General features: G+C 47.2%; 1 long non-coding RNA gene across 1 annotated transcript; it reads left to right on the top strand.

The window, feature by feature from the left end:
- The first annotated feature begins 613 nt into the window (after positions 1 to 613).
- LOC147990743 (uncharacterized) lies at positions 614 to 9,063 on the top strand. The gene is made up of 3 exons (XR_015600596.1): positions 614 to 1,147; positions 2,474 to 2,547; positions 3,415 to 9,063. It is a non-coding gene; the product is annotated as an uncharacterized LOC147990743 (long non-coding RNA).
- Positions 9,064 to 11,992: the final 2,929 nt, after the last annotated feature.

Raw genomic sequence — 11,992 nt, 5'->3', positions numbered from 1 at the left:
TTATTCTTTCGTAAGTACGATGGAGTTCTCGAAGAAGGGATGCTGACTTCATCATGATGAATTGAAGAAGAGAAACAAAGACATCAGCGTTATGGATCGACCACTTCGAGGAGAGCAACTAAGACCGAGAACACTCGCTAGAATTTCGTAACCAGAACCTCCCTGCCTTACGCCTCTTAAATATCGGGACGAAATTTCTTGTAGTGGAGGAGATTTGTAACACCCTGATAATCATGCTACAGTGTTCTTCCCCTAGCCTGCCATGTCATCATAGTTTCATACTTAAAATGCATTAAATAATTAGTTCAACTCAAATTGAACTTCTTAATAGAGGTGCAAAAAACATTTCTTCAGGTATTAAAATAAAAATGTTAATAATTTTGCAAATACTCACTAAGTAATTTCCATGGAGATTTCACCATGTTTTGAATTAGAAAAATGCCACTAACATCATTTAAACAACCCCGTAGTAATTAATTTGGGACTTTTCAAAATTAAACAAAAAGTTAAACATCTCAAAATAAATTGAAAGTGTTTATGCTAACAAAATATGTGCCTTAATACTATTGTGCTATATTGAAGGAACAAAACAAAATCAATTAAGTATGGAAATAAAATGCAACACCATGAAGGAAATAAAGAAGGTATAAAAGAAAAGGAGCTATAACCCACTATTGGGCTGGACCTTAAGTCCACACTAAAGGCCCAGCCCAACACTCACTTGCCTTCAAGCTCCTGTTCACTTGAGGCATCGGTGGCCGCCGTGCCGGCGTCCGCGCCGCGGATCGGCCACGTGCCAGCCATCCCGCGGCCCTCACTGAGGTTAAGAGCATCGCCGCGAACCCCCGGAACCCTAATTTCCTCCATTCCCCCTTCTCTCGCGCCGCTTCTGTCGATCCTCTGCTCGCCGCAAAGCCACCGCCATGAACTCCGTCGCCACCGTGGCCAACGAGCTCCCCTGCGCGTGACTCGTTGGTCGGGAGCTTCCCCTCGGCCATCCTCGTCGACTACGCCTATTGGAACAAGCCGGAGCGCCCCGAGCCGACGTAATCACCCGCTTCTTCCCCGTCGGTCGCCGGTTGTCGTCACCTCGATCCGCCATCTCCTGCGCTTCCAAGCTGTCACCGGGCCTTCTTGTGCCTCCTAGGTCAGCTCCACCTCAAGTCCCCTCTGTTTGCAGCCTCTTTCCACCACCATCGTTATCTCGCGCCGCTGCCGTAGCCACTGTCAGCCACGACCGATCTTCTTGTGCGCTCGGCTCCCGTGCGTGCTCGCCTGCGTATGGCCGCATCCCCGCGCGTGCTCACCTACATATGGACGCGTCCCCCCGCGCGCTCCGACCCGCCAGCCCGCACCCACATCCGCCCGCGGTCCCCGTTGCTCGGCCGCTGCTTTGCCGCGGATGCACGGCTGTTGCTGCTCCCTGTACCTGCTGCTACTTGCCACTTCGCCGCTGCTGCTACTCACTCCAACCGCGCCCCTGCCCGCCCGCGTCTGCCGCGCTGCACGTCACCACCGCCGTGTGCTACCGCTGCTTGCTGCTGACGCTCGCTGCCCCGGCTGCCGCTGCTCGTTGCCTGCTGCCCCCAACCGCGCCAACGCCACGCCAGCCAATGCTCTGCATATACTACTACTGCTAGTACTGTAGCTATACTAGCTAGCCTTTGTATTTTTACAATGCCTAGCCCTTTAAACAGCTCCTAAACAGTGATAAGACAAATCCTAACATGGGTAAAAATTATATGAATGGAAAGTAGACGTAACAAGCTTCATTTTGTTCCATTGGACCTACTTCAGATAATGCATGGATTAAATCCTACAAAAATCATAAAATTCTATCTTGTGTTAAAAGGAATAGAGTTACTCCTAGCTTTGTGTGTGTGCGCTGTGTGCGCATGGGCTGTGCCACAGCCGTGTGGGGCCGGCCTAGTATAATTAGGTCTAAACTAATTTAGTCCAGATTAGTTGGTTAATTAATTAGTTTAAGTCTATTACATGTGGACCCGCATTTATTTAAGCTAGTTTTAGTTATTTGTTTAGGTATAGCTTATGACATGTGGGCCACCATCTCCCCTTTTGACCAGTCAAATTGACTTTTGTCAATTTGGTTAAATAAATGCAGAAATTTCAGAAAATTGAATAAACTTTGAAAATCCATAGAAAATAATCCGTAACTTAGATTGAAATAATTTATATATGAAAGATGATCAGAAAAATTAGACGAATCCAAATATGCCACTCATTTACCTACCACGCACCTCAGGCATGATGAACATGGAACTTTTCCCTCCGTTTCATCTAACCGGTAATTTCTCAGAGCTGGAAAATACCTCTGAATATTTTCCTGCTCCGACCGACATGCGCAGTACTGCGTTAGGTCACATCTAGCACCACGTGTGCCTTGTTATGCTTTGTGATGCTTTGATTGCTCTGTTATTTATTGTGTTCTCCCTTCGTTACTTCTTTCCGGTAGACCTTGAGACGCCGCCGATACCGTCGTGATCGACTACATCGACGACGACCCCTCTCTCTTGCCAGAGCAACCAGGCAAGCCCTCCCCCTTGATCACCAGATATCGCCTACTCTTCTCTATACTGCTTGCATTAGAGTAGTGTAGCATGTTACTGCTTTCCGTTAATCCTATCCTGATGCATAGCCTGTCCTTGCTACCACTGTTGTTACCTTTACCTGCAATCCTAATGCTTAGTATAGGATGCTACTTTTATCATCAGTGGCCCTACACTTTTGTCCGTCTGCCATGCTATACTACTGGGCCGTGATCACTTTGGGAGGTGATCACGGGCATATACTATATACTTTACACTGTTACATTACCTGTGGTACTGTTCGGAGATGGGGCTGAAGAGGCAGGTGGCTCCATCCAGGTAGTGGTGGGCCTAAGTTCCTGACGGCCCCCGACTGTTACGTTGTGGCGGAGCGACAGGGCAGGTTGAGACCACCTAGGAGAGAGGTGGGCCTGGCCCTGGTCGGCGTTCACGAATACTTAACACGCTTAACGAGATCTTGGTATTTGATCTGAGTCTGGCTACTGGCCTATACGCACTAACCATCTACGCTGGGACAGTTATGGGCACTCGACGTCGTGGTATCAGCCGAAGCCTTCGTGACGTCAGCGACTGAGCGGCGCGCGCCGGATTGAAACGTAAGCCTGCTCTTGTATTAAGGGGGATAGTTATGCTTCCGGCCGCCCTCGCAACGTGCAGGTGTGCAATGGGCGATGGGTCCAGACCCCTGCGCCATAGGATTTAGACCGGCGTGCTGACCTCTCTGTTGTGCCTAGGTAGGGCTGCGACATATGTAGTGTAGCTTCTTGCTTGCGAGTACTTTGGATGAGTACTCACGGTTGCTTTGCTCCCTCTTTCCCCCCTTTCTATACTCGATTGCTGCGACCAGACGTTGGAGCCCAGGAGCCAGACGCCACCGTCGACGACGACTACTACTACTCGGGAGGTGCCTACTACTACGTGCAGTCCGCTGACGACTACCAGGAGTAGTTTAGGAGGATCCCAGGCAGGAGGCCTGCACCTCTTTCGATCTGTATCCCAGTTTGTGCTAGCCTTCTTAAGGCAAACTTGTTTAACTTATGTCTGTACTAAGATATTGTTGCTTCCGCTGACTCGTCTATGATCGAGCTCTTGTATTCGAGCCTTCGAGGCCCCTGGCTTGTAATATGATGCTTGTATGACTTATTTTATTTGTAGAGTTGTGTTGTGATATCTTTCCGTGAGTCCCTGATCTTGATCATACAAGTTTGCGTGTATGATTAGTGTACGATTAAATCGGGGGCATCACAGTCGAAGTGCATGATCCAATTGGAGTATGCGCCGTACTCTTTAGGGAGTTCGGCTTCCGTCCATTCGGCGATGAAATCGGCCAATACTTGCGACTTAATGGCTCGCTGTGGTTTGTATGTTATGTCGAACGGGAGGAGCTCGATGGCTCACTTGGCAATCCGGCCCGTGGCATCGTGGTTGTTTATTATGTCATTGAGTGGTACTTTGGAGGCCACCGTTATTGAACACTCTTGAAAGTAGTGTCGTAATTTGCGGGATGCCATGAATACCGCGTATGCTATCTTTTGGTAATGTGGGTACCGTGATTTGCATGAGGTGAGGACGGTGGATACATAATATACCGGCTTTTGAAGTGGGAATTTATGTCCGTCCATCTCTCATTCGATGACGAGTACTGTGCTTACAACTTGATGAGTTGCCGCTATATATAATAGCATTGGTTCGCCAACAGTTGGCATTGCCAAGATTGGGTTGGTGGCCAGGATGGCATTTATTTCTTCAGTCTGGTCGTGGCTGCATCCGTCCACTCGAAGTGTTCGGTGTGTCTAAGAAGGCGATAAAGGGGAAGTGCCTTTCTCCTAATCGGAAGATAAAGCGGCTTAAAGCCGCCACACATCCAGTCAATTTATGGATTTGCTTGAGGTCAGTTAGATAGCCAACTGCGACAGAGCTCGGATTTTAGCCAGATTTGCTTCAATTCCTCTACTGGAGACGATGAAGCCTAGGAGCTTTCCGGCGGGAACGCCGAAAACGCATTTTTCCGAATTGAGCTTAATGTCGTATGTTCGGAGGTTGGTGAATATGAGCCTCAAGTCGTCTATTAAAGAGTTGATGTGTCTGGTTTTAATGACCACATCGTCTACATATGCCTCCACAGTCTTGCCGGTCTGCTTTTCCAGACATGTCTGAATCATGCGCTGATATGTTGTGCCGGCGTTTTTGAGCCCGAAGGACATTGTGTTAAAGCAGAAGGGGCCGTATGGCGTGATAAATACCGTTGCGTCTTGATCAGACTCCGCCATCTTAATCCGGTGGTAACCGGAGTATGCGTCGAGGAAGCACAATGATTCGTGTCCTGCGGTAGCGTCGATGATTTGATCGATGCGAGGGAGTGGAAAGGGATCCTTTGGGCAAGCCTTATTAAGGTCTTTGAAGTCGACGCATAGGTGCCAGGATTTGTCTTTCTCTGGTACCATCACCAGGTTTGCTATCCAGTCCGAATGTTTTATTTCTCTAATAAATACGGCCTCCAGTAGCTTGGCTAGCTCTTCTCCCATAGCATGTCGCTTAGGTTGTGACGCCCTGAGACCGTTGTGCCAGGTGTCTTCGAGTTATTCGTTGTTGTTGCCATGTCTTTTGCTTGCGTGTTGCATCTTGTCATGTCATCATGTGCACTGCATCATCATGTTTCCAAACCTTGCATTTGCCCATGTCTCCCCGTTCTCTCCGTTGTTCGTTCTGATCCCAACCACACTTGCACGCGCCCGTGGCACGTCCGAATATTATTTTAGAGGTGGCCGGAAAATGTTCACGGAATGGGATGAAAATTGGCGTGCGGTGTTGTTTTGTTGTAGGTAGGCCGCCTGCCAAGTTTCATCGCGTTCGGAGTCCGTTTGATGTCTCAACGATTAACTATAGCGGCAGTATAGCCGGTCTAATGTCGGACGTTTTCGGTCTCCGGAAACTGTTGCCGCGCTTTCCCTCTCTTTCCTCTCTAGACCATCTACACAGCCCACTACCACCGTCAGGCCCAACCTAGGCTCTCTCGTCAGTCCACGGACCTCCTCGCGCGCGCGTCCGAAAAGCTGTCCCGGACCCGAACCAGACTGTCGTCATCGTTGGATCCAGAACATCCCCAAACATCTACAAAATGTCTCCGTTTTCTCATTTGGGCTCCCTAGCCTATTTTTCCCGACCGCCCGATTACGATCGGAGGGACGGATATGCTCCTACCAAAATTCCACTTGCCATATATTAGACCACCCCCCCTAACCAAATCAGTCTAACCCTAGTCTAACCCAGTCCCATCCGCGCCGCCACCGCTCTCATTCTTCCCCTCGGGATCCATCCCCACCAACCGCAGCCTCCGACCAGATCCCTGATTTTCCGCGCAGCCGCCCGAGCATCTCGATGGATCGAGTGATTTGCGTCCAAGCACAGCCCCTGCTCATGCCCCGAGCCTCCCGAGCCTCCCGTCGTCCAGGAGCACGAGCTCCATCGCCTCGCTGCCTCTAGCAGGAGCATCCCCATCGCCGGCCTCCAGGACCTCTGCTCCTACTCTTTATCTCCTTCTCCTCCCTCTCTGGATTTCTTCTCTCTCATGTACCTCGCTCTCCCGTCGTCGTCTGCCTGCAGGGAATGAGGAGCACGGCGCCGACGCCATGGCCGGCCTCGATCTCGTCCCCAACGCCGCCCCTGAGCTCCATCCACGCCGGATCCCCCTCTTCGCCCCCGCGCCAAGCCCTGCCTCACCGGAGATCCTCGCCTTTCGCCTGGACCCGCTGCACCGCCGCGGTTTCCCCTCGCCGTCGACCTCCATGCCTCGCCGTCGGCCTCTGCTCGCTCTGCTTCGTTCAGAAGAGCTCGAACCGCTTCTTAGCCAAGTCCCCTTGCCAGCCGGAGCTCGCCTTCGCCGCCAACAGGAGCAGCAGCAACAGCACAACGCCCAAGCGCTCCTTCTCCTCGCGACCCGCCGCCCCGGCGAACCTCGCTGCCGGCAACTGCCACTGCCTGAACCTGTCTCTGCTTCGAGCAGAGGAGGACGAGCGCGCCTGCGGGGCTGCCTCCCTCGCACGCGCATGGTCCGGTTTCAGCCCGGTCCAGCAGCGCCCCGCGCCTGGGCCACTTTCCGCAAGCCGGCCCAGGAGGCCCATTGTGAGCAGCCCAGTCCCAACAGATTTGGCCCGTTTCTATTTTTTTTCCTGTCCAGTGTTTTAGCTATTTTTCCAGAGAACGCAGATTTGCAGAAAACCCCTTGTAGATCATGCATATATTAACTAATTAACCGTGCATCGGATCTAAATGAATTATATATGAAATATGCTTAGTTTTTCATCTAGTTTCATAATATGTCATTTTCCTCCATGTTTGAAATGCTTAAAATGTTGTTTGTTAAATTTGCTCCTATGCCATGTTAAAATGCTTTAATTCATAACTTAATAACCGTAGCTCGGTTTTAAATAAACTTTATATGTAAATGGGGTGGAAAAATGCCTAGTTTAACATGGTGGCATCATTTTGTATGTTTAACAACTCTAAAATTGTGTTTAGGGCAGAACAGCACCAAATCTAAAATATGCATATGGGGATTTACTGGAATTTGTTGGTCGTTGCTTCCGGCCTCATTTAAACTTGACTAGATAGGTAGTTTACTTTGCTTCACCTCTTGCCATGTTAACCAACATGTAATATTGTTGAGTACCTAACCGAGAGTGAACTAAATAAGTCATGTGAGCTCCACTTAATTTGTAGTATTGTTTGTGCACTTGACCATGCCATGCTTCATTAAACCGGACATGCATCATACTTTGTTGTGCATCATGCCATGTTTATGTGTTGGTTGTTTACTATGTGGTGTGCTTCTTTCCGGTGTTGCTTCTTCGGGTTGGGTCCGATAACGTCGCGTTTGTGAGGACCCGTTCGTCTACGTCCGTTTGTCTTCTTCATGGACTCGTTATTCTTCCTTGCGGGATTTCAGGCAAGATGACCATACCCTCGAAATCACTTCTATCTTTGCTTGCTAGTTGCTCGCTCTTTTGCTATGCATATGCCGCGATACCTACCACTTGCTCATCATGCCTCTCATATTGTTAAACCAAGCCTCTAACCCACCTTGTCCTAGCAAACCGTTGTTTGGCTATGTTACCGCTTTGCTCAGCCCCTCTTATAGCGTTGTTAGTTGCAGGTGAAGATTGAAGTTTGTTCCTTGTTGGAACATGGAGATGTTGTTCCTTGTTGGGACATGTTTACTTGTTGGGATATCACAATATCTCTTATTTAATTAATGCACCTATATACTTGGTAAAGGGTGGAAGGCTCGGCCTTATGCCTGGTGTTTTGTTCCACTCTTGCCGCCCTAGTTTCCGTCATATCGGTGTTATGTTTCCGGATTTTGTGTTCCTTACGCGGTTGGGTGATAATGGGAACCCCTTGACAGTTCGCCTTGAATAAAACTCTTCCAGCAATGCTCAACATTGGTTTTACCATTTGCCACCTAGCCTTTTTCCCTTGGGTTTCGCGGACTCAAGGGTCATCTTTATTTTAACCCCCCCGGGCCAGTGCTTCTCTAAGTGTTGGTCCAACTGAGCGATGTCCGAGGCTACCAGGGGCAACTCTGGGCTGGCTTACCCGACATCTGGCTCATTCGGTGTGCCCTGAGAACGAGATATGTGCAGCTCCTATTGGGATTTGTCAGCACATCTGGGTGGCTTTGCTGGTCTTGTTTTACCATTGTCGAAATGTCTTGTAACCGGGATTCTGATTCTGATCGGGTCTTCCCGCTAGAAGGAATATCCTTCGTTGACCGTGAGAGCTTGTGATGGGCTAAGTTGGGACACCCCTGCAGGGTTTTGAACTTTTGAAAGTTGTGCCCGCGGTTATGGACAGATGGGAATTTGTTAACGTCCGGTTGTAGAAAACCTGAAGTTGACCTTAATTAAAATGCATCAACCGCGTGTGTAACCGTGATGGTCTCTTCTTGACGGAGTCCGGGAAGTGAACACGGTGTTGGAGTTATGCTTGACGTAGGTTGTTCTAGGATCACTTCTTGATCATACTTTTATCGACTGTGCTCTGCCTCCTCTTCTCGCTCTCATTTGCGTATGTTAGCCACCATATATGCTAGTCGCTTGCTGCAGCTCCACCTCATACCTTTTTCCTTACCCATAAGCTTAAATAGTCTTGATCGCGAGGGTGCGAGATTGCTGAGTCCCCGTGACTCACAGATACTTCCAAACCAGTTTGCAGGTGCCGAGGAGTCCTTGCAGATGACGCAACCAAGCTCAGGAGGAGCTCGATGAAGATCTTGTCCTTTGTGTTGTTTTGTTCTAGTTGATCAGTAGTGGAGCCCAGTTGGGGTCGATCGGGGACCTTGTCGCATTTGGGGTTCTTCTTTTATTTTGGTTCTGTAGTCGGACCTTGTGTGTATTTGGTTGATGTAATGCTTTATTCATGTATTTGTGTGAAGTGGCGATTGTAAGCCAACTATGTATCTTTTCCCTTATTGTATTACATGGGTTGTTTGCGAAGATTACCTCACTTGCAACATTGCTTTCAATGCGGTTATGCCTCTAAGTCGTGCTTCGACACGTGGGAGATATAGCCGCATCGAGGGCGTTATAAGTTGGTATCAGAGCCTTCCCCGACCTTAGGAGCCCCCATTGCTTGATCGTTTTTAGCGGCCGAGTTGAGTCTAGAAAAATGTTTTGAGTCATTTAGGAATTATATATCGGAGAGTTTAAGAATTCTTTTTACTTCCCAGTCTCCTCATCGCTCTGGTAAGGCATCCTGATGTAGAGTTTTGACTTTTCTCTTCTCAAATTTCACTAAAAAAAATTTAGGATCACGCGGGTATGTTGGAATCGTTTCGATGGTTTTGTGACGAGAACATTGTTCTTGGTGCCTTCTGTCTTTAGGGGTTGTGGCAATGTCCCGGGGAGTTGAGCTCCGAGGTGTTGTCGTCACATTTTATCGTTGCAGATCTGGAATACCTGAGTTTAGTTCGCCGACATCGAAAATCTCTTTTATGCAGTTGTTGGTGAGATAACCTTGATGCCACCCAGTACTGGGGCGGGAGTTCGAGAGTATCGCCATAACTTGTATAACGGATGCTTTTCGAAGGTTGAGGTAGATGGTTTCCGAAGTTTTCTCGGTTATGTGTTGAAGGGTGGATACAGCTGGATGTAGGAATTGCTAGATTTGGGTGAGATATTATGCTTCTCTGTATCCCCAACACCTGATTGCATAACCGGAAAGGTTCGGGAGTTTCGTAAGTGGGAATTCAAGTAGCTCTTAGGATATCTTTCCGACGGATATATGATATGAAATTGGGGTTCGACGTCTAGTGGTCCGCCTATTCACGGTTGGTTTTACAGTGGTCTCGTTGTGTCTTAAAGAGTCCTTGGCTATGCCGACTCGGGGACGCTTCGTATGTCATGTGCACTGCCTTGTACATGATGGTGTTGTACGATCGAGCCCGTGTAGGCCCCACCACGAAAACTTCGAACGAAATCTCTATCATATGTTTGTTCCGGCTTATTTTGCAAGCCAATCCTTTGTTTTGTTTTGAGTTGTGGTATTCGAGTTGCTTCGAAGTCAAATGTTGATTCCATACCTTTCTCCTAAGCGGTGTTCTCATACCCCGATGTGAACACTAATCCTTCTCGATCATCGAGTCTGTCATGTCAATCCTTTTCAACCGGTGTGTCTCTCTTCAAGTGGATCCAATCATTTCAACATCCGCAAGATCAACTCAAGTCTTCTCAACGGTGTTCGTTTCATCCGTCTCCAAGTTGCCTTTGTTTTTTCCCGCCCTCCCTCCCTTGTTTTCTTTGAGGACTCAGAATTTTTACTCAACTATCCTCTTATTGATGGGAAGTCTCTCCATTCTTTTGCGTCAATGTTCTTCCCCGGTGATGCTCATGAAGATTCTAACGGAGCCTCAAGTTTATCATTCTTTGTTCTTTTATCTTCTCCGGTGGATTCAAATCAAGCTTTGTGGATCATATTCTTTTCCTCGTTTCAAATACCTTCTCATGCCGGTGCACCTCATAATCTTTCACCGCTCGCTATTCTTTTGTTCCGGAGTGCTGAAGATACCTCAGAAGATGTTGGAGTTTATTCTCATTCTTTCAAGATCTTTCGGGAATGCTATCTTATTCAAGCCATTTAATTCAACCGGTGCTTTCTCTCTTGTAAATTGTTCTACGGTGTATCTTTTGAGTGGGCCCTAACCCACAGGTCTTTTCCCAGGATCTTACCTGACTCTTCTTATTTTCCCGGAGCTATCCTCAAATTTCTTTTCGAAGTTTGACGTAAGAATGATTTACCATCAGTCAAATGCCTTTCTCCAAGATCTTTCAAATTCTTTTGTCGTTGGCTCAACTTTTCCATTCTTTATTCCGGTGTGCCTCAATAATTCTTGGTGGTGTTTCTAGTTGTCATTCTCAGATTTTGAAGACCGAAGAAGAGCTTTCCCTCCATATTTTATCCGCTCTCTCAGAGATTCGTGATTCTAGCTTAATGCCATCCTCTCAAAATTGTTTTCGATTGTGAGAATTCTTTTCACCCATCCGGAGCATTTCATGAGTTGTTTTCCATTTCTTTTATCCGAAGGCCATCAATTTAGGTTATTCATCCTCAACTTTCAACAGTTGTTCTTCAAATCTTACCGGTGCATCATTCAAGTATTATCTAATCAGTTCAGGATCTCTTCGTTCACTTCTATCTAAATCCCCTCAAGTATCGTCATTCGTTTCCAATTCTTTTCGGTGATTTGTGCCTTTGCCACTTTCATTTTTAATTCTTACGGTGGTTCGTTCAAGAGTTTTCTCTTCCTTCTTTATCATATCAATTCATTCGTTCTTTCATCCTACCGGTGTTTCGTTGAAAACCTTATCAAGTTATCGATATCTCTCTTAATCCTTTTCAACGAGAATAAGTAGTATGCCAAATCCATTTGCTTGTCATCAATTTAAATTGATGAAGGATAAGCATAATGTAATTCTGTTCTTATTTTATCGAGTTTATCGAGTAAACTCAATTCCCTATTCCGGAGGCTCATCAAATTCCTGATCTCAATTATTCATCTTTTCTTTTCCCGGAGTTCCAAGCTCTCTCAATTATATCGTCATGAAGCTCCATTTAAATCATTACAAGGTTTCACCTTGTGTTTTCAACTTCGCTTTCTTTTCGTTATCCTTTTGTTACCGGAGTTGGTCATGAAGGTTCTACATGATAGTTCATCAAGGATTTAATTCCTTCTCGAAGTTTTCATCGAGATTCTTTTCTAAGGAGCTCAAGCATTCTTCATCTTGCAATCCGGAGTGCAATTGTTCTCCCTTATCTTTTGAGATGTCTTTTATAAGTCCATATCATGCTTATCCTTTTCGTTGTTGTTAACCCAACAACTCCGTTCTAGCATATGTTGTAAGCGTGCTCTCTTAAGATCTTGTTTTCTC

This window comes from Triticum urartu, chromosome 1A (genome assembly GCF_056163025.1).
Source record: "Triticum urartu cultivar PI428250 chromosome 1A, HENAU_Tu73, whole genome shotgun sequence".
Taxonomy (NCBI): Eukaryota; Viridiplantae; Streptophyta; class Magnoliopsida; order Poales; family Poaceae; genus Triticum; species Triticum urartu.
This window is presented reverse-complemented; position numbering and strand designations above follow the sequence as displayed.